At 38.4% G+C, this 19,242-nt stretch overlaps 1 protein-coding gene across 1 annotated transcript in view; it reads right to left on the bottom strand.

Annotated features, from left to right (window-relative positions):
* The window catches only part of GCNT3 (glucosaminyl (N-acetyl) transferase 3, mucin type), a 57,027-nt gene that overhangs the window by 36,872 nt on the left and 913 nt on the right, over positions 1-19,242 (bottom strand). The window lies entirely within an intron of this gene.

Below are 19,242 nucleotides of genomic sequence, written 5' to 3'. Positions count from 1 at the left end.
TTCCTGAAAGTGAGCATCATTTCATTTTTAAAGTTCTCATTGCCAACTGGTTTCAAAAAAACAACGTGAAGACCTTTTAACAACATTCTATTCTATCAATTTACTTCTCTGCAACATTTTGCCAGGAGACAAAGGGTAAAGGTAAAATCAAGCATTTGTGGCTCTTTATCAGCTAGACTGGTTTCTAGCATTTTCAGCCAAGACAACCAAGGTATATCATCTGACATAACCAAGGCTAAAACCCTAAGTCAGTGGTGCGTCCATGAGCATAATTTCAAGTCTTAGTATTGACTGGAGACTGAGATGGCTTCAAGTCAGAACCTACAGCTATCATCAGGGAATGTTTTGGATTGGGAAGGAAGGGAGAAGTATATAAGCCCTTTCCCCACCTCTGAAGTTACCTTATAAACTTCCATAGGAATTACTACCAATGAAAACATGTCACTTCATTGTTTTGAAATGAAAAGCGTAAGCACATGCATTAGTTGCCTTAAGGTCTCTGGTAACTTTATTATAAAATAAGCTATATTATGGTAACTTTAAAATTAGACCTGCTTTGATCAGCAGGCTGGACTAGTGACCTTCCTTCCAACCTAAATTTATCTGTGATTTCTAGATCATTAGCTGTGAGTTGGCATGTGTAAAATGGACTAAGGATGATAGAAGCAGTTATCTGTATTTATGTCCAGTTAGGTTTTAATATTACTGTCACAGAGGAACATAGTTTTTGGTAAAGATGGTTGGTGTGAAACTGCTGTTAGAAGGGCCAATGCTTATCTGAAGCTGTGGGCCACTTCTGGTAAGATATGCCTCCTCTCCTTAAGGGAACTCAAATCAAGAACTCATATAAAAATATTCAAGGGAGATTTTACTCTACCATCAGTTTTTGTACTACTGAATGACTGTTACTCCACAGTGGAGGCCTGAGAGGTGCCTAGAAGCACCTTCTTTAACTTACCACAGGCTAAAAGTAGTGTGGTCAAATACAGATTTTTTTGGCTATTACAGCACACAGTTTTAAACCCATTAAAAAAACAAATAGGAGGACAGTGTACATTCACCTTTGATATTACATTTATAAATTTAGAGGCAAATTAGTGTGATTTTTTTTGAATGCTTCTTTAGAGGCAGGAGGAGGATGGAGAATCAATACGAGTCAAGTCTAAGGAGTGTTTGAGTTGGAAGGGTTAAGAGCTGTCATTTCAATAGAGATGGTTCACCCAAGCCAAATAACTTTCTCTTATTTAGGGAAATAGCTATTCTAAACCTGTTAAATATACATGAATGATATTTTCATTGCTACTGCTATAAACATCAAAATATAGGCAAAATGGATCAAAACTATTTTTTTCTATATTCTGGTGTTCTTAACCTTAGTAGTCTTAAGAGATTTCTGTTTTAGTGAGAAGCAATTTGCACTTAATTGTCAGCATCAAAGCGATGAAATATAGAATGTTCTGTCCAGTGCATCAGCGCTATGCAAAAGATTGCTTGCATGCCTTCTGTACAACTTGATGTTCACGCTTTCTTTTTCCCTCTGAGGTGCAACAGTTAGAGAGACAGACCTTATGACACTTACTGCATATGTTTAATTGGGCCATTTGAAGCACTTTGGAGCAAAGTGAGAAAACAATCTGTTATTGTAGGTCAAATTTCTCAGTCCCTAAGGCCAGTGCAACGCTTTCTGTAGATTTCTGTGAGAATTAGATAACATTATAATTTTATAGGTTATCTTTTCTTTCCTTACAAGAAAGCCTTAAAGTCTTGTTTGTAATCTTTGCTGAGTGTAGGGGAAGAAAGGATGCTCGTTCAGAAATAAAACTCTTGTTGAAGGTAGTGGTGTGTAATGAGTGCATCTCATGGCCTGATGTCAGTCTTCCTGCCGGGTTCCCACTTGATATGAAAGGTACACTGTGATTAAAAACTAATTGTAAGCCCCACTGTTTTATTTTCCTTTGTTTAAAAGCAAGGTGAGAGTGCCTCTGACCCATCTACTAGAACAATGTATGAAGTGTGCTTGGTTGTTTCTCCTGTGCCATGTGTTTATTGCTCTTCAGGCTATGAGCGATGTGCTAGTAATTCTCAGAGGAGTAACGGTAGCAGTCCTAGAACCAGAAAAGCCAAGTTCAGGGAAGGCTGTACAGTTTTGTACAGCAAGTTGATTTCTTTCTATTCTTTTGTATGCTAACTGTAGCAGAATAATGATCTCGGAAAATAATTGTGTCCCTGTGGACAGCTATGACCTACATCTCCAGATCTGTGTACATGACGGTGATATGTTTGGAATAGATGTGCAGCATTGTGGCTGAGTACGTTGTGATACTTTGTTAGTGCTGTTCCCTATGTGTTCTGGGATTTGTGTGATAGTATCTGTAAGGCAATAGAATTTTAGGGTCCAGGGTGAAACCTTTTAAACATCTGTGATGTATCTTTTGTGGAGTCACTCTTGAAACCTGGATGTGTGGATGTGGAAGCTGCAGTCTCACTCCAAAAAAACGGAGAGGCATAACTTTAGCCCAAACATCCTGTAATGGGCTCAGAACTGCAGCCACCTCAGACAGTGAGCGTGAACTAAATGCCATTCCTCATGGCGGAGCTCAAGTTTGTAGTGTGCTTTGCATTGAGTTAGCAGGATATCCAGCAGGCTGCTCTAGTGGTAGGTAAAAGTATTGGCACATGTGAGAAGACAGGAGCAAAACAATGTATTTGTAATGTGAAATGTTTAGTATTTGCTGACAGTAATTCCTCTGTATTTAAAATTGGTGAAAATGAGTCTCATCTTCATATTTTATTGTGGACTGAAGAAAACAATAGAGTGAGCAATAAAAACTACTTTTGGCTTACTTCTGGGGTAGTCTGGAGGTGATGCAGACAATCAGGCTGCATGAAATAGAGCACTGGGGACTGTGTCCACCATAGATGTTGACAGAGCAAGTTGGCTTAGTCTTGTTTTATTTTGGGTTATAGAATTTAATATGGGGGGAAAAAAAATATAACTGGTTCTACCTAAACTAACTTTGAGGATATTTAGCTGCAGAATCCAGCATCATGGAGAAGCCATTTCCTAATGAATCAGCATAGAGCTCTGGAGTTCTCTATTCCTTCTTGCCACTGAGAACTTTCCATTTCTCACAACTGTTGTCCAGAATGCGTGTCCAGGGGCAGAGCTGACCACAGCTGTGCATTGCTGCATATATATGTCAGAAAGTAACATCCTTGGATGATAATGGAGGGGGAAAAAAAACCCCAAGCAAACACAAAACAGGGTATGCTGTCACTGTCTATTTTGCATGTGTATGTGTGTATACATATTTTGGTTTAATTATAAAATTTTCAGGCTTGCAAGTCCAAGTTTTGGCTGCAATTATATGAAAGAACTCTAGCTAATGGCAAAAATGTATTTGCCAAAAGAAAGATTTATTTTAAATGAAGTCAGTCTAAACAGAGACTGACAGACTGAAATCGCCAAAACAAATGCATGTCTGATTACTTTTCATGTTAAGTGTCATCTATTCGAGCAATGTAAGTCTGGAGATGTCTCATACAAAAAAACTCTTGAAGGATGCAAGAAGCATATTTATGAAAACCTGTAGAGGGACAAAGTGTGTTTTTCTGTAATAATTGAAGATGTCTAAATTTATATGTACAAGAAGCCCATTCATTTGAGAGCTTAATCCTGTGTCGTAGAAGTCAAAGTAGGCTTTTCGCATTGACTTCATCACACTCAGGATCAGACCTATCCATATATCATTGTCTCTGCACATAGTCACGCATATAATTGCCACTCATGTCTTCAAGGTCCTACCCTGTGCCTAAGGGCAATTGATCTTGAATGCCATGTTTTATGAAATTACTTTTTTATTCTGTCTCTTTTTATTTGCTTTCCCTCCATGGGTTACTTGCTTTTTGGTTCCACCATCAGCAGAGAGATGAATATTGATTTTTGGTTTTGGTGTAGGAAAGTTTTTAGTGGCTGCTGTGGGAAGATCAGATGTAGTCTTTGAGCTTAAGCTGAGCTGCCTCTGGAGGAGGGAAACTCGGATATGTTGCTGTCCCTCTGCCTTTCTCTTTGTCTGTCTGACTCTCAGACACCCTGAATACATCCTGTGTTTCTTCCAGAAATTTGAGTAGTGAAATGTGAAGACTTGGTACGTTTGTCCAGATTTTCAGACTGCTGGAGCAGCCTGATTGGAGCTGGAGCCTGGGCTGTGCCACATCTAGCAGTATGATACATATCAAGTGTGCATGTGCAAGTAAGGCCCATGGCTTTGAGAGCAGTGGCTCCAAGAAGCATCTAGCCTACTGAATATGTGCTTCGCAAAGTCCCATGCATTGCAAACACTTAAACTGCTGCATGTGAGCTTTTCGTCCTGTCCTTAGGTCCTGAACTGATGTCTTGCATCTACCCATCTGCCCAGGGAGTGATTGTTTGCTCAGAAGTAACAGTGTAGCAAATTACTATGATGAGTCATAGCTAAGTGTCCTGTGGTAAATTCAAGCCCTGCAGTGTACCCTGTGCTCCCTTCAAATTAAAAAAAACCAACCCAAAGTCAGCTGCATAAATGGGTAACTGTTGAAAAGTCATTTCTTCAGAGGCTTTAGAGGATAAAATCTTATCTCAGATTCACAGACCCTCTAGTTCTCTTAGTTAAGAATGTCTGCATTATGGATATAAGCAAACTAGATGAGTTCTATGGTGTTATCATTAAACGTTCTTTTTATCAGCCAACCTCTGATGGGACCTAACTCAGCTCTTTGCCTGGAGAGGAAAAAAAAAAATCAACTACTTAATTAGGTCTTCTGTAATGTCAGCCAAAGCTGGAATTTTTTTTCCAAGATTTTTGTCTAGGTAACACTTCCAGTAAGTTCTGTTGGCAAAAGCTGCCCTCTTTTCATAGTCTATACATGGGGGCTGAGTTCTGCTGGATTTGGTTGTATTGGACAGTGTGGGGAACCAGCCTGACATAGAGGATGCAGCCGATGCTGTAGAATCTTTAGCTCAAATGTACTCTGGGGTTGCTTTTAGTCCGCATATAGCGTGTTCCTGCTTGAGGAGAAGGGATTAGAGAATGGAGAAATGTAAGAAAAGCAATAAAGACTAAGGATTTTCTCACTTACTGCCCAGTTTCTGAACTCAGGCAGAGAACTGGACAGATGAGTAGTTAAATTTTCAGCCTTGAGTAAACCCTATGGTACAGGCTGGCATTAGAAAACATTCTGCCCTTCTGTGTTTTGAGATGCATGTCAGTGTTTTTTTGAAAAACGGTTTTGCCTCCTTTGATATAAAGAACTTCCTGCTTGCTGTTTCTGTCCTTAAATTCTTCCTTTCCTCTCCAGGGGCAAGTAATAGCCCTGTGCTGAGTCAAAGGGGAAGGTGTTGTTTGGTAAAGCATAGAATTGTAATCAAGGAGCTGTCAGGAACTAAATACTGGTGTATTAACTGCCGGTTAGTACTGAGCAAGTTGGTTGGTTGTAACTTTTTTTTTTTAATGTCTGGGAGCAGCAGGGGAGTGATGATTTTTATTTTCTGTTCTATATTGGGGAGAGAATTGAGCAGGAATTTGGGTTGGGAGAGTGACCCTTCCAATAGCCAATAACTGGACAAAGAGACAAGCTAAAGCACCCAAAACATAAGTTGTGCATTGCGGAATGGTAGTTCTCATGCCACTGCCTCTCTGGGCAGCGGGGAGGTAATAAATTTCTTCAGGTTCTTCTTAGTGATAATTTTTGGTTGTCAGGGTATTTCAGCTCAATGTGATGATAAAAGGGAACAAAGAAGCAAAACAAGTGACCAGAGAGACACTATTTCTAATTCAGGAAATAAACTAAGTTGATCCATTGTTTTCTGTCAAACTGTGAGGAGGAAAAAGATGGAGGGAACCAGAAAAAAATGTCCTACTGTTCTTTAGTTCCATATCCTGCTGCAGGTCCAAGTATTCCTGTTCTAGATAGCAGCTGGATGTGGTACAGGACAGCAGGTTAGGTGAAGAACACGTACAGTGTCCTTGCTTTGAAAGTGTTTTCTCATTAGATATGCACAATTTAACCAAATACAGCCATATCCAAAGAAGGCTAAACTTGAAAAGAAATACTTCACTGTCATTAAGCATGGAGCATTAATGCTTGGATAAAAACAATAGTAGCTATTTGTTCCTTTTGGCTGCTTTGGCAATTGGTTTGTTGTTTGTTTTTTTTTTTCCCAAGAACAACTTTGACATTAATCATTTCTTGATCACAAATTACTGGATGCTTAATCAACCTACTGGACAAAATTTAACCTTTCAACAACGCTGCATATTTTATAACTATATTTAACGGTAGCGCTTTCTCTGGTTCTTGGATTTGTAGCTTGTCCTGAATAAAAAATAATGACAGAATCAGGAAAATACCTGTACATAGTCTGTTGGTTCAACATAGCCAAATTGTTTATCAAGTAATACCTGGTCTCTTCTGTGAGTCACTAATAAGGACTATAATATTGAAAATTTGGTCTATTTTTATTGCTTCTGTAGTTACCTTAGTATGGTCTGATTTTACTTCGACAAACACAACTGTTGTGGTTTAACCTCAGTTGGCAACTGAGCACCACAGAGCTGCTCACTCACTCCTCCCCGCCTGCTGGTGGGATGGGGGAGAGAATTGGAAGAGTAGAAGTGAGAAAAACTCGTGGGTTGAGCTAAAAACAGTTTAATAATTGAAATAAAATAATAATAGCAATAATAATAATGTAATAATAATAATAAGAATACACAAAGCAAGTGATGCACAGTGCAATTGCTCACCACCCGCCAACCGATGCCCAGCCAGTTCCGAGCAGCGGCCCCCCCCGGCCAGCCTTCCCCAGTTTATGTACTGAGCATGACGTCACATGGTATGGAATGTCCCTTTGGGCAGTTGGGGTCAGCTGTCCTGGCCGTGCCCCCTCCCAGCTTCTTGTGCACCTCCGGCCTTCTCAGTCGGTAGAGCATGGGAAGCTGAAAAGTCCTTGGCTAGTGTGAGCATTACCTAGCAACAACTAAAACATTGGTGCATTATCAACTTTGTTCTCCTCCTAAATCCAAAACACAGCACTGTACCAGCTACTAGGAAGGAAATTAACTCTATCCCTGCCGAAACCAGGACAACAACTTACTGGTTTGAATCAAAGTGCTAATCATCATGATTATGACTTAACTGTTGTCTACAGAGATTCATCAAGCTGGCACTGATGTTGAACAGATAAGATTATGTAGCCCTAGTATCTAGTTTGGGTTGAATGTGTTTTGTTTTTTCAGTTTGGTTAATTGGCAACCTTTGATAATCCACTCATCGACTTGTGAGCCGAGGTATAGTAAAATCTGGAAACATGAAGAATAATTTGCTTGAAGATCCTTGGATTTTGAGTCCCAGGCTGAAGTTCTCTCTTTTAATGCTTAAACTATTGTATTTAGGAATCAAAATTTTTGCAGATAGCCTCATGTGTGTTAATTAGCCCTTTAATTATCATAGTAGGATTATAAACTTGGTTAGGTCCTTATTATCCAATTCATTATTATATCAGACTAGATGAACTATTAAAACTAAATAAGGAAGATAAAGACTGGTTTAGGGACTGATTACCACTGAACAGTGGTTTTACAGCATCTCTTACCTGAATTAGAGAAAGATTCTTTTTTGTGGTTTTGAGTTGTTACCTTTAATTGCTTTTCAGAGGAGGGAGGGATGTAAAGGAAGAAACATACTACCTTTATCAGCTGGTCTTGAAATGTGTAGTGCTCTGCAATGTTGCTGGCCCTTGAGCTATCAGTTGCAAAACTAGCTCTATGTACACCTAATTTTGCACTTCTTAGGTTACCGTCGTTGCTTCTCTAACTGATGGGAAGAAGAGTAAGTCAGCTGTTGCAGTAGGAGATGAATTTCTGATCAGTACGCTCGGTAAAAAACTTGTTTATCCCTCTGTGGATATGGAAAATTTTCCCCTGGTGCTAGTGGCTTAGAGCTTCTTTCAGAAAGCAACAGGAAAATAGAAACCCCCTGAAAAACATTGCGTATTTAAACTCGGGGATTTTCTGTCTCCAAGTTCATATGGATAGAAGTTCTTCGTATGAGTCAAAAATCCTGTATCATTATATAGACCTTTATTTTTTGCCTCTTATCAGCTATTTATGTGCTCTTACTTTTTAGTGTATGCATTTATATGAAAAAGCTCTTAACCAAAGAAACCAATTTTGTTATTAGAGCACTTCCCTTCTCTTATGCACATTTTGAAACAAACTCCAATCTTTATTTTCAAGCAATATCGTGAATCCAGGAAAAAGAAGTACTATTATTGGCCCTTTCCAGATATCTAAATGCTGTATCAAAATGTGGATTATAGTCCTATTAAATTAATACATATGCAAAATGCATTGGGCATGATGAAATTAATGACTGCCTTAGAAGTAGCATAACACAATGATGGTCCACTCTTTTTGCATATCTTTTCAATATCTGCTCATTCATGATATTCACTAATGGTGTGCTCCTCAAGATTAACAGAGGCAGTTCAAGCATTTGATGATCCAAATAGGATTGCCCATTTGGATGGGAAAAAGAGCTGTTAACGACTAACAGTGAAAATTAAATCTCATCTAGTCAGTATTGCATCTCTTATTATTCTTTCGCAAAATTTCTACACTATTAGTAGATAATAGCAATCCAGAAGGGTAACCAAGCAATTGTCAAAGAAAAATCAGAGGAGGTATCACCTTTCTAGTCTTAGCTAGAGGGAAGGGAAGACAAGGTGTCAAAAAAGTTAGAAGCTCACAAAGGAGCTTGACCAGGGTGGGGTTTTTTTTGGTTTTGGGGTTTTTTTCCCCCCTTTTTTCTCCCTAAGCCAAAATTATTTAATGGGGAAAATTGTATTTAAAATATGTTTTTTTCTCTCCTCTCATTTTTATAGTTACTGTAAAAGTCACTACAGATCACGTGATGTGGGACTGCGATATTTCATTGCTGTTGAATGCACACAAGTTAGAAATTCTCAGTCACTAGAGTTGTCACAAACTTGCATAGGACTGGTTTTCTATGCTGTTCCTCCGCTGTTCCTTAGAAGGCTCTTTCAAACGTACCATCCTCTTCCATGCTTCACTGACCTACTTGTATCACACACAGTGTACTGTACTTCTTGGGTTCTTCTGCCCCAGCATGTGACTGCAATGTTTCTCAATGGTCACATTCTGCCTCTTGCACGTGCCCATGGATGTTGATGAGATGTGTGGCAGATGCTCCAGGAAGGGAGAGTGCATATGTATGTCTTCTGGCATTCAGTCCTTCAGACTTCATCTTATGACCTTGCTTTAACTCTTTGCTACAAAATCTGGTGGTGAGATATCCCTGCAGGTAATAATTTTTCAGGGAGCTGTTCTTTCATTTTCAGTTTTAGTCATCAGGAAGGGTGACCCTGGGTAGCCTTGACATCTGTATGTACTGTGCTGTTGTGCCATTACTCAAATGAGAGGTATTCTACGGGTTTTCATTCGATACTTCCTCAGTGTTTTTTCCTCCTGTAGCCTTGAAAAAATAGTTTGTATTTTACTGCTAGTGGAAATGTAACCATTTATATTTAAGCATCTGCAGCAACAGTCTGGGCTTCTTTAATATTCAATGGAGAGTGGTAGAGTTAGGTTTGTGAGCCCGCTGAAGGCTCTGTTGACTATATGAGGAGTGCAGGCTTCTAATTTGGACACCTGTATTAGGTGGCTCCTGCATTAGATAGCACTAATGTTCCCTGAAGAGATTAAGTTGTGAGTGTGGTTAATCATGCATGCATCCATGGCAGAAACCTGGATGAAGTCCACATAGCCTCATTCCCAGACCTGTAGTTTGTCCAAACTCTGAGGGAGAGGATTCCTAGGGTATGGTATTGATCTTTTTAGCCCCTTGTTTCCAAAGGCAGGCTTTCAGTCCTTTTCTGTGCCGTGCATTCATTTAATAGCAGTGTGTGCTCTTATATTCTTCAGTGAATCAGTGTTGAAAACTTCCATTCCATCCGTCTAGCATGAGAAATCAGTTAATCTTTTTCAACAATGTTCACATAATGGGGCCAGCTTTCCTCTCAATGTGTTTGGTAACCCCATTAATGTTAGTAGGAGTTACATGTGCACACAGGGAATAATGGTCTCCAACATCCCTATGACAACTGCTAATTCAGTGTGACCGATGTATAATTTCTGCTTCAAGCCTGAAGCAGTCTTTGGACCATTAAGTTAGTCTTACAGCCATGTTCAGGAATTGCTTTGTTGCCAATTCAAATAATGATGTAGGAATTTTAGCATGATTGCGTTTAGTTGGATAAGAATTTAAAAAAATAAGATGGTAGTAATAAACTGTTCAGATTCATGTTCCATTTGCTACAATTAAATATGTGAACTGAGTATGTTAATCTTAACTAAAACAACTAAAGATTGATCAAAATTTCATTCTTTTATGAATAAAGACTGATGGAGACCTTTAAAGAATTCTTAGCGATGAAAACTCAAGTCTTTGTTCAAAGTTGTATCATAGAGAAGGCAGCACCTTTTATTAGACACTTAACTTTGGTGTGCTGGCGAGATAGGAGTAGGAAACTTTTTCTTGGCAGGAATAACCATAACTAGTCTTTTAACAGTTCATAGTGGTTTTCTTTTATGGATGAGTAAAATAACTTCTCTTACGAGCCAATAGATGAAAATATTCCTTAATAATTTTCTTTCAGTGTACATTTTGATGAGAATTGGGCACTTAATGTCATTAGGCAATTCTGAGAATTCCAGAACTGTCTGGCTGTCCAGTCTTTGTTTTAATCTCTTGGTCTCAGATGTGTTGAGAATTTGAGTTCCAGTGGCAGTTAATGCATTGAAAGGGAGGGGGAAGTATTGTAATTTCAATCACTGGGGTTCATTTTAATGGCATGTTCCTTCGGATTTCCACTGTGAGGATAATAATAGAAGCCCACAACTGTTTTCTTACCAACTACATATGTTAGTGTGTCTCCTCACCTAGAAGTCTTTCCATGTCTTTACATGTTTCTGAGTCTCTTCAGTTTCCGCTCTTAGATAACATTCTCAGGCTGAACACTATAATCCAGATGAAAATTTACCTTTCAGTAGAAAAATATTTGACATAACCACCACCATTGAAAGACAATGTTTTGTTTGCTATTTGAAAGGCTCCTGCAAACTGAGCAGAATGTATCTCCCACTTTTAATTCTTATGACTTTGTAAAAGCTTTTAGTTATTAAAAGTAGTAGTTTATTTCTTTTCAAACCAATTGAAATATCCCAAGTCTGCTAATTGGTTCTATGTTTTTTGGAACAGTGGTGGTGTGCCTTTGCATAGATGTGAAAAATATATTAGCAGCTTGCAGTTCAGCAGAAGTCAGGAATGCAGACAGGTATTCTTTCACTACTGTTGGTTCATCTGGTAAATGGACAAGTACCATGTCTCACAGTAATAATGATAATGCAAGGGTAATTCCCTCTTAAAGAAAGCTGAGATGACCATCACTACTAGATATCCGTATCCATATATGGATAGCCCATATCCAGAATTGACTGTTCCAGGTGTTCACTATCATTGCATGTAGGCAGTTATCTTCCACAAATTCTAAGTTTTGTACTGAAAGACTTTTCTCTGTTCATTGAGATCCCATGGATTAGGAAGGTTTGCCTTGGTATTTTTTAAAAAATGTTTACTCTGCTAATCAGACAGCTCCTCAAACGTCAGCTAAAAGTATGGTCACTGTCGAAAAGCAAAACTTTCCCTCTAGGAACCCTGAGTATTTATAAATCAGGAACGTTTACTGTGTCCCTTAGGTATAATAGTGCTGACTTTTAAGCCATTCAAGTTGATTTAAGAAAAAAAAAAAATTTGGAAAGTCATATCACCTTCATCTGTCACAAACAACTTCCAGACCCTCTGTACATGCCAGGAGGGTTATTTAGAAGTGGGATATTTTGCTCTTCTTCACAGCTCTGTAAAATAGAGATCTATGAAGCATGTGCAACGGTATTGGTAACACTGTGTGCTTATAAGTCTAGGCTTTTCATCAGCAGGGTATACCTTTGCAATATTCTGTAATGCCTAACCTTGTTAATACTAAGAGCATTTTGTTAGTGAAGTACAGCTGGAGGCATGTACTAGTGAAGTGTCCTAAGTCAGGTATCCTGAGGGATATTTGAAGTGATCCTATTTCTCACCCGTAAGCAGCAAAGGCATTGCAGATTTGCTGTAAGTTTCAGTACAGAAGTGTCATGCCTTAGTGCGTTAGTGATTCTGTTCTGTGCCAGATTTTACTGCAGAATTAACTCCAAAACATCTGTAGACCAAATCTTCTTGCTTGCTGTGTAAAAAATATGCTGCTAATTGTGTGGGTGGCATTTCTCAGTCTGCTTGGGAGTGCCAGGAACCATATTGTATTATTTTTAAAGCCTCTAAAGGCTGATAACAATCTGTCTGTAACTGTAAAATAATAATCTGATGTAATGACAGGAGAAATAAACTTCCCAGCTGACTTGATAGAAAAATGTGTTCTTGTTAAGTAGCTATTTCCAGAGTTAACAAGTAATAAAAGCAATTGGCTGGCAAGAAATGCTGCTAATTTCAGTGACATTTAATAATAAGAACAACTTTAAAAATCAAATTAATTAGGAAACAGCTAACCTTTTCTGGGTCCCAGTCTCACAGGTCAGAAATAGGAGGAGGTAACCAGCCTGATTTCTTCCCCTGCCCCTGTTCTGTCCTGGCCTGCCAGTGTATGTGCTTCAAACAGTGTAGGATTCAGCAGCGAAAATGCTGATGATTTAATCTGTATAAACATAAGGGGGAAAGCAACAACTCACAGTAACCCTAATTTTAAGTACTATTAGCTACAATTACTCAAAACCAGTTTAAAAATAAAAGTTATTTCCCCTCATTTCTCATTTAAGTTAAACCTTCTGAGGTATTCATAACTCAAGTATGTCCTTCTTGCCTTTTCAACTGGCCTCTGTGTGTGTGTGTGGTTTTATTTATTTTAAGCATTCATTTACATCTAGAGTTAAAGAAGATTTTCCTAGGCCTTCAAGGAAATCTTCTTCTGTGGATACTGTATGTACTTTTTTATTACTTTGTCCAAATAGAATAATAAAAATAGGTTTTCCATTAGAAACTCTTCCAGGTGCTACAGAGCTACCATCAAAGTATCATTAAGGCCTATTGCTCATGTAGCAATCTTAAAAGGTGACTAGAGGAGTTCTTCTTTTTAGGGATAATTGACTGTGTCTTCACTTACTTTACTAGACAAAGATAGAGTTTCTGAAAAACTTTCTATTGATCTATAAGCATAAATGTCTCATTACATTTGTATGCAAGATGCAACTCGTTGTTGTCTGTCCATTCATACCTAGTCTCTAATGATCTTTCAGACTGATATTAGCAGTAATAAGAACATTGAAAGTTGTGCTTACCATTTATATTCAAGATCAGTCATAATTTAATTTGTTTTTTTCTATATGACATTTATTAGAAGGAATCCAATTTGCATTTCTGTTGTATATAGTTTAATTTGTGGTATATAACTTGTCGTTAAGAGCTTTGCCCCAGTTTCCATGTCTTCTGAAGTGGGAGTGTGAAGTGGATGCTTCATTATTTTAAAGACAAAAGACATGGAATAGAAATAAAGGTGTTTTCTAAAGGTGATATATCTAACATAGACCAATGAAGCCTGATTAGATACCTCATTCCACAATTTGTTTTGTTCGTTCTATCTATCTATCTATCTATCTATCTATCTATCTATCTATCTATCTATCTTCTTGTTAGCTTCAGGATGTCTGTGGTCCTCTAAGGAACTTTCTACAATCAGTGAGGTGTAGAAATGTGGATAGGCTGAAGGGAAAAATGTGACGGATGAAGAAAACGTCAAATTAATTCAAGGAGATGTACATACAGCAAATGTTGCACAGGAAACTATTCATTCCCAAAGTTAAGGATTCAGCAGATTTTCATTTAAGCTCATTTTGTCCACTAAATTGTATGAATTCAGTGTTTTAATCGTTCTCTACAAAATAGTTCTTTTCCATCAAAATTTGGAAGTATGTTATTTGGGCCAGATTTATGTGACCAGTCATGAGACACAACTGTGCATTATTCTGCACATAGCACCCATAAAGAGATACTAGAGAAAACATCAGAAGAAATTGATTGAGTGTGTGGTAGGGGTTCATCAGGAAGTTTAACCTAAAGCCTTCTTTTATTCAGTAATGTATCACTAGCTCTTCATATAATTAAAATGAAAATTATAGGCTTGGGAGTTTGTTAGACTTTGGTACATCATTCCTTTAACTGCTAATTAACTGCACCAAGTTCTTGCACCCTTCATGAGCTTCCTAAGGATGACTTGGACTGCAGATTGTCTTGTAGAATTTATTTGCTGTTTAAATGTAGTTGTCTCCTACAGGCTTTCTCTTACAGAGCTTTGAGGACCAAACTGAAGTTTGGAAACTTTAGATATCTCTACGAAGTCATACATGTCACATTATACTTCCATGAATCTTTTCATCAAAGCATTAAAAAACCCCAACCACCCCTCCAGAAACAAAACAAAACCCCAACCAAACAAAAAAACACCACTGTAGTCTGACACTCTTTTATGGAGTCTCATAGAAGAGAATTTTCTGTCTATTTACTGTATAGGAGAGAGATTAGAGTTTCATCTGCCAAAGTTGTTTATCCAGAGCTCTTAAAAAGGTCCAGAAGTATAAAACCTAATGTTCTTATCTTTTGGGGAATATAACTGCAAGCGTACATTCACTTTCCATAAGCTTTCCATCCAGAACTTGCCTAATGTTTCTTCCGGAATCTCTGTAACTCAGAGGCTCAGAATGGATGGGAGTGGTAGAACTGAAATTAGAGAGGATAATATGCATTGTAGATGGCTACAATATGTGTTGGTTTCTCTTTATAAATAGCTTTGTGCCATAGGAAGGCAGAAGCATGAGAGGTGGTAGGAGAGAAGGATTTGAGTGGGGCTGTGAGGCTGATGAGAAACCCCCAAAGAGGCTGGGGATCTGGGCAAGGAGACTTGATGGATTAATGCAGCTAATATCTATAATGGCTGTAAGGTAGTAAGTGACTGAAGTAGTTATTGATAACTTACTGACTTTTTTTAAAAACTCTAGACAGATCACACTGACTGTGACAGAGACCTTTTTGCCTGTTGGTACCAAGAGCAGAATGTCTTAGAGGTCATGAAATGCTTATGGTAGAGAATGATATTTAAATGTTTACATTTAAATGCTTCTGTTTTCAAGATTTTGTCCAAAAACTTCTTCAGAATCATGAGCAGGCCTGCACTTATATTCCATGTCTTCTTTACACAGACTGGTAATGAATCTCCTCTTGTTCAAATTATTTAACCTCTGTGTAAATGCTGCATTTATAAAAAGGGAATTACAGGGCTCTGTGGGATACAGTCTATGTACATATGGTTGCTGTTATTGTTGCAGTACTGTGGGAAAGCAAAATGCTGCACTATAAAGAAGCCTTGCTGAGAAAAAGCAACCTGGAGGCTTGTTCAGTGGCATCCTACAAGGGGAAACAAACATCTCTCCCTCTCTATGAAACTTCGCATTTTGAGAGCCAAAGATATGTAGCCAAGCTAAAACAACTATGCCTTGAACAACGGAATAAAGCAAGGCAAGATAATCAGGAACTAAACTAGTAAAATGAACTTTCTTTATACCTGAACATTGGTGATTTTAGCCCTATTTCTAATTTAAATGTCCCCCAGCCTCTTTCTTCTCTTTAAGCATATGCATAATTCCCGAGTAATTATTAATTTTTTTGTCCCCAAACTTTCTGTTGGTTTTTTTGGGGGTGGAGGTAAAACCAGCACCATTACCATGTATATGTAACGTTTAACTTCAGAATATATATATGAAAGTATATATATTATAAAAAGAAAAAATATGTATTATAAAAAGAAAAAAGGCAAACTTAGAAAAAGTAAAAAATACAGGGTTCATAAATTGTCAACTATTTATTTTATGACTGCAATAGACTTAATAATAAATCTAAGTTTATGAATTGGAATATATAAAATGTTCTCAAACGATTTGCAATGATTAATGTCAGCACATTTGTGTAGTAAAAATTTGCACTTTATATAGAGGCTGCTCCTTTTAAACTATTTCTCCTTCAGTTACTCCACTGCTGTTATTTTAGTGTGTGTGCCTATTAGAAATATAATTTGTCATATCACTTTAACGATTAACAAAAATCTCTTTAGCAGTAATTTTGATCAATAGTAAATACATGCCATTATTGAACTGTAAACTCGTTTTATTATCCCATAATGCCAGCAACAATGAAACGGAAAAGTAAACTAAACGTGCAACCCAAATACTGTTTCCATGAAAGAAAATGGAGTTTTACTGCCCTAACATTAATGGAAAGTGGATGTGTGGTTTCTATGCTTTAGAGGATATTCTACCAAAATGGCATATCCGTGTAAACTCCATACATCTCTTGAGAAGAAGCTGTAATTCTGTACACTAGCTCTTCGAAGTCCAGGGTCCTCAGAAGTATAGCACAACATTTAAGTAACCGTGTATGGATATTGCTGTTCTGCTGTGGCTACCCATGTTAGCCAGATTAAAGCTAGCTTGGGTATGTCTGCAAATGCTGCAGTCAAACTCTTAATGGCGACTTAGGTATACCTCAAACCCTGTGAACATGTTTGTGACTGTCAGGCTCATATCCACAATTACTATAAACTTACCATGAGGGAGTGAAAACTGCAAGAGAAATGATTTTTCGTTGCTTTGGATGTTTGTATCCGTGCAAGGTTGACATTTTAGTAGTATTTTGTTACCACCTTGAAAAGTTGTAATGATGCCAATCATACCTCACCATTTATTTTTGGATTACAAAGTTCAGTACCCACAGGATTTGTTTTCTGCTTAGGTTCAGCTAAACAAATCACAGCGCTCTTGCTCTTATCTCTGTCTCTGTTTAGCCAAGTGTTCAATTTTAGTATATACCTGGAAAGTTCAGTTCTCTTTCTAAGGTCACGTGGACCCAAATCAGCTTTACATATATTTTAGTAGCACACATTTTGTAGAGCTGTATCTGGATTTTCTCCCCTGCCCCCCAACTGTAACAGCTTCAACTGCTGGAATTCCAACCATGCTGTAGAATGCTTATTCCGTTACTATTGCAGCATGCTTTCTTTTGACAGAATTTCAATCAAAATCTATATTATTAGGAATTCCATTCCTTTGCTTGAAGAGCACGGGTTACCCTGTCCAATTGGAATGCAAAATGTTTCTTTGTTGTCTTTGAATTTAATAAGTTTACAAACTCTCTTTGATATGTATAAATATTTCATGGGAGATGGACCCTTGGCCTACAGTTTTGTCTTTCCTCCCTACATAGAACAGAAAAGGGAAGGGAGGAGCCAGTGTTCCTTCTTGCTTTCCTCCTTTTATTTATTAACCCCAAAAAGCTGCTTGTTGCTTCAAGCAACTGCTTGAACCAATCTGCCAGCCAATCTGCCTCTCTACCCTGAGAGGGTTTTTGGTATAAATTCTTATTTAACTTGCGGAAGCTTTCAGCGTAGCTTTTAATGCATGTGCAAGGTGAGAGTGAGAAATCTAGTTTCAGTAAATTTACCTTAGATCCATGAGACTGCTTTGCACCTTTCAACCCTCTGTACGGGTATCTCCATGCATTCAGTTCCCAGGACATGCCTAGAATGCTTACTAGGGTTATGATATTTCCAGTATGGATTTTTTCATTAGAGTTGTCAATTGCAACAAAAGCCTTCACCATCTGCCTTCTGGTAACAGCAAAGTTCTTGAGGAATCAAGCTGACGCAACAGGCTTATTTGGGGTTCTGTTCTTGATCAGATTATGGGCAAGCTCCTATACCCTTCTTATACCTTCATTTAACTGGGGCTCAGGACAATTAAACAAACACCGTCTTTCAAACCATCCCCAAAGACAGGGTTTTTGAAGACATTTCTGAAGTGCACAAAACCAAACTTGGTCACGTCACATGAGATTGTGATAGTGTTCTAAGTAATTTTAAAGGCTGGGTAGATCAATACAGCACTCCCTTGCATACCTAGCTGGCAGCTGAAAGCCAAATTCCATCTTTTTCCAAGCAAATACCTAAAAGTGTTCATACCGGTGACGACTTCTCTGTGACACTTCACTTCTCTGTGACATTTTGTCAGCATTAAGTGAGCTGAAGAATTGCCAGCACACTTGCAGAGATATTCTGCTTCTGTCTTTACCTGCCTATAAAGACAAGAGGATACCTGCTTCCATCCTTGGAGGGTGAGAACACCTAAGGCAACATTTTGGTTTGGTGGTAGTCAAGAAATGAGTTTGATCTTACCAGAATATTTTTGAGCTCAAAGCAATTTGCTTAGTTTGTGATCGGTTCTGCCCCTGACCCACAGCAACGCAAGACAGGTGATGAGAGGCAACACAGTGGCAATGCTTTATGTGAATAGATAGGGAGAAACCGGATCATTTTCACCATGACAGGAACCTGTCTACTTATGGAGTCATGTTACGCTGACAGCCACTCAGCTGCCAGGATTAACGAACAGTGTAGAACATCAATTGTGAAGATACTGTCACTGATTGCGAGTCCATCTGTAGTAGGCTGATTTCAGGTGAGAATTCTCGGTGTTTCTAGATAAGGAGGCTTTTCTTGAACAGGTACTCCTGTACCTGTGATTTTTTTTTTTTGTTCTATCCCACATATTTTGCTTAGTTTTTCATCTTGCATGTTTCTGTTTTTGTCACAGTAAGTGGAAGAAGGGAATGCTCAGTTCTAAGGGTGTATTCTTTAATCCATTTCCTTTTCAACTCTAGTGTTACTGGAAGAGTGGAAGTGACAGACTGCTTTGGTGTGGGGCAGGTAGTTTTAGCTAAGTGAGATAGAATACACCTGTGTGCATACTGAAGTAGCTGGAACCAGGTTATTTGAGAAGTTGCTGCAGGCTGAAGTAAACTTTGCTGTCATCCCTTGAGCAAGTAACATGAAGTATCAAAATAGAAGGCACGTGAAAAGCAGTAACGTAGAATAACATAGCCTATTTGCAGAGGGCAAAACTAGGCACGGTCATTTCCAGAGCTAAGATGGATACAGAAAGGAAGCGACCCTTTCCATCTCCCACTCCCCTGGGACCATCCTGGGGCGGAGGAGCGCCCGTGTCGCAGGGGCGGGGGGCGGCCCGTCTCCCGGGG

Source organism: Pygoscelis adeliae, unplaced genomic scaffold, assembly GCF_000699105.1.
Source record: "Pygoscelis adeliae isolate BGI_AS28 unplaced genomic scaffold, ASM69910v1 Scaffold298, whole genome shotgun sequence".
NCBI classification, from domain to species: domain Eukaryota; kingdom Metazoa; phylum Chordata; class Aves; order Sphenisciformes; family Spheniscidae; genus Pygoscelis; species Pygoscelis adeliae.
The sequence above is the reverse complement of the archived record's forward strand: the minus strand, read 5'-3'. Positions and strand labels throughout refer to the sequence as shown.